Source organism: Heterodontus francisci, chromosome 21 (genome assembly GCF_036365525.1).
Source record: "Heterodontus francisci isolate sHetFra1 chromosome 21, sHetFra1.hap1, whole genome shotgun sequence".
Classification (NCBI taxonomy): domain Eukaryota; kingdom Metazoa; phylum Chordata; class Chondrichthyes; order Heterodontiformes; family Heterodontidae; genus Heterodontus; species Heterodontus francisci.
Genome location: NC_090391.1, coordinates 37439072 through 37443498, shown reverse-complemented (window position 1 = coordinate 37443498; position 4427 = coordinate 37439072).

Genomic DNA, 4427 nt, shown 5'->3' with positions numbered 1-4427 from the left:
TGCCTGGTATGTGAATGTTGATTTGACTCTGTACCTGCCAGTTCCTGGTCTGTGAATGTTGATTTTCCTCTAAATCTTTCAATAACTGGTATGTGAATGTTGATTTTACTCTGTACCTGTCAATGCCTGGTATGTCAATGTTAATTCTACTCTGTACCTATCATTACCTGGTCTGTGAATGTTGATTTGACTCTGTACCTGCCAGTTCCTGGTCTGTGAATGTTGATTTTCCTCTAAATCTTTCAATAACTGGTATGTGGATATTGATTTTACTCTGCATCTGTCAATTCTTGGTATGTGAAGGTTGATTCTACTCTGTACCTGTCAGTTCCTGGTGTGTGAATGTTGAATTTACTCTGTACCTGTCAGCTCCTGGTATGTGGATATTGATTTTACTCTGCATCTGTCAATTCTTGGTATGTGAAGGTTGATCCTACTCTGTACCTGTCAGTTCCTGGTATGTGAATGTTGATTTTACTCTGTACCTGTCAGTTCCTGGCATGTGAATGTTGATTTTACTCTGTACCTGTCAATTCTTGGTATGTGAATGTTGATTTGACTCTGTACCTGTCAATTCCTGGTATGTCAAGGTTGATTTTACTCTGTACCTGTCAGTACCTGGCATGTGAATGTTGATTTTACTCTGTACCTGCCAGTCCCTCGCATGTGAATGTTGATTTTACTCTGTACCTGTCAGTTCTTGGTATGTGAATGTTGATCCCACAATGTACCTGTCAGTACCTGGTATGTGAATGTTGATTTTACTCTGTACATGCCAATTCCTGGTGTGTGAATGTTGATTTTACTCTGTACCAGTCAATTCCTGGTATGTCAATGTTGATTCTACACTTTACCTGTCAGTTCCTGGTATGTGAATGTTGATTTGACTCTGTACGTGTCAGTTCCTGGTATGTGAATGTTGATTTTACTCTGTCCCTGTCAGTTCCTGGGATGTGAATGTTGATTTTACTCCATATCTGTCAATTCCTGGTATGTGAATGTTGATTCTACTCTGTACCTGTCAGTACCTGGTATGTGAATGTTGATTTTACTCTGTACCTGCATGTTCCTGGTGTGTGAATGTTGATTTTTCTCTGTACCTGTCAATTCCTGGTATGTCAATGTTAATTCAACTCTGTACCTGCCAGTTCCTTGTATGTAAATGTTGATTTTACTCTGCTCCTGTCAATTCCTGGTACGTCAATGTTAATTCTACTCTGTTCCTATCAATACCTGGTATGTGAATGTTGATTTTACTCTGTACCTGCCGGTTCCTGGTATGTAAATGTTGATTTTACTCTGCTCCTGTCAATTCCTGGTATGTGAATGTTGAATCTGCAATGTACCTGTCAGTACCTGGTCTGCGAATGTTGATTTTACTCTGTACATGCCACTTCCTGGTGTGTGAATGTTGATTATACTCAGTACCTGTCAGTTCCTCGTATGTGAATGTTGATTTGACTCTGTATCTGTCAGTTCCTGGGATGTGAATGTTGATTTTACTCTGTATCTGTCAGTTCCTGATATGTGATTGTTGATTTTACTCTGTATCTGTCAATTCCTGGAATGTGAAGGCTAATTTTGCTCTGTACCTGTCAGTTCTTGGTGTGTGAATGTTGATATGACTCTGTAAATGTCAGTTCCTGGCATGTGAATGTTGATTTTACTCTGTATCTGTCAATGCCTGGTATGTGAATGTTGATTGAACTCTGTATCTGTCAATTCCTGGTATGTGAATGTTGATTTTACTCTATATCTGTCAATGCCTGGTATGTGAATGTTGATTCTACTCTGTACCTGTCAGTACCTGGTATGCGAATGTTGATTTTACGCTGTGCCTGCCAGTTCCTGGTGTGTGAATGTTGATTTTACTCTGCTCCTGTCAATTCCTGGTATGTGAATGTTGAATCTGCAATGTACCTGTCAGTACCTGGTCTGCGAATGTTGATTTTACTCTGTATCTGTTAGATCCTGGGATGTGAATGTTGATTTTACTCTGTATCTGTCAATTCCTGGTATGTGAAGGTTGATTTTACTCAGTCCCTGTCAGTTCTTCGTATGTGAATGTTGATTGAACTCTGTATCTGTCAATGCCTGGTATGTGAATGTTGATTGAACTCTGTATCTGTCAATGCCTGGTATGTGAATGTTGATTCAACTCTGTACCTGTCAGTACCTGGTATGCGAATGTTGATTTTACGCTGTGCCTGCCAGTTCCTGGTGTGTGAATGTTGATTCTACTCTTACCTGTCAGTTCCTGCTGTGTGAAAGTCGATTTTACTCTGTACGTGTCAGTTCCTGGTATGTTAATGTTGATTGTAATCTGTACCTGTCAGTTCCTGGGATGTGAATGTTGATTTTACTCTGTATCAGTCAATTCCTGGTATGTGAAGGTAGATTTGACTCAGTACCTGTCAGTTCTTCGTATGTGAATGTTGATTTGACTCTGTATCTGTCAGTTACTGGAATGCGAATTTTGATTTTACTCTGTACCTGTCAGTTCCTGTTATGTGAATATTGATTTTACTCTGTATCTGTCAATTCCTGGTATGTGAAAGATTGTTTTACTCTGTACCTTTCAGTTCCTGGTATCTGAATGTTGATTCTACACTATACCTGTCATTACCTGGCATGTGAATGTTGATTTTACTCTGTACCTGTCAGTTCCTGCTGTGTGAATGTTGATTTGACTCTGTACCTGTCAGATACTGGTATGTGAATGTTGATTTTACTCTGCACCTGTCATTTCCTGGTATGTGAATGTTGATTTTACTCTGTATCTGTCAATTCCTGGTATGTGAAGGTTGATTCTACTCAGTACCTGTCAGTTCCTCGTATGTGAATGTTGATTTTACGCTGCATCTGTCAATTCCTGGAATGTGAAGGCTAATTTTGCCCTGTACCTGTCAGATCTTGCTGTGTGAATGTTGATTTGACTCTGTAAATGTCAGTTCCTGGCAAGTGAATGTTGATTTTACTCTGTATCTGTCAATTCCTGGTATGTGAATGTTGATTTTACTCTGTATCTGTCAATGACTGTTATGTGAATGTTGATTCTACTCTGTACCTGTCAGTATCTGGTGTGTGAATGTTGATTTAACGCTGTGCCTGCCAGTTCCTGGTGTGTGAATGTTGATTTTACTCTGTACCTGTCAATTCCTGGTATGTCAATGTTAATTCTACTCTGTACCTATCATTGCCTGGTATGTAAATGTTGATTTGACTCTGTACCTGCCAGTTCCTGGTCTGTGAATGTTGATTTTCCTCTAAATCTTACAATAACTGGTATGTGAATGTTGATTTTACTCTGTACCTGTCAATGCCTGGTGTCTGAATGTTGATTCTACTCTGTACCTGTCAGTTCCTGGTATGTGAATGTTGATTTTACGCTGCACCTGCCAGTTTCTGGTGTGTGAATGTTGAATTTACTCTGTACCTGTCAGCTCCTGGTATGTGGATATTGATTTTACTCTGCATCTGTCAATTCCTGGTATGTGAAGGTTGATTCTACTCTGTACCTGTCAGCTCCTGGTATGTGAATGTTGATTTTACTCTGTACCTGCCAGTTCCTGGTATGTGAATGTTGATTTTACTCTGTACCTGTCAGTTCCTGGCATGTGAATGTTGATTTTACTCTGTACCTGTCAGTTCTAAGTATGTGAATGTTGATTTGACTCTGTACCTGTCAATTCCTGGGATGTCAATGTTGATTTTACTCTGTACCTGTCAGTACCTGGCATGTGAATGTTGATTTTACTCTGTACCTGTCAATGCCTGGTGTCTGAATGTTGATTCTACTCTGTACCTGTCAGTTCCTGGTATGTGAATGTTGATTTTACGCTGCACCTGCCAGTTCCTGGTGTGTGAATGTTGAATTTACTCTGTACCTGTCAGCTCCTGGTATGTGGATATTGATTTTACTCTGCATCTGTCAATTCCTGGTATGTGAAGGTCGATTCTACTCTGTACCTGTCAGCTCCTGGTATGTGAATGTTGATTTTACTCTGTACCTGCCAGTTCCTGGTATGTGAATGTTGATTTTACTCTGTACCTGTCAGTTCCTGGCATGTGAATGTTGATTTTACTCTGTACCTGTCAGTTCTAAGTATGTGAATGTTGATTTGACTCTGTACCTGTCAATTCCTGGGATGTCAATGTTGATTTTACTCTGTACCTGTCAGTACCTGGCATGTGAATGTTGATTTTACTCTGTACCTGCCGGTCCCTGGCATGTGAATGTTGATTTTACTCTGTACCTGTCAGTTCTTGGTATGTGAATGTTGATCCCACAATGTACCTGTCAGTACCTGGTATGTGAATGTTGATTTTACTCTGTACATGCCAATTCCTGGTGTGTGAATGTTGATTTTACTCTGTACCAGTCAATTCCTGGTATGTCAATGTTGATTCTACACTTTACCTGTCAG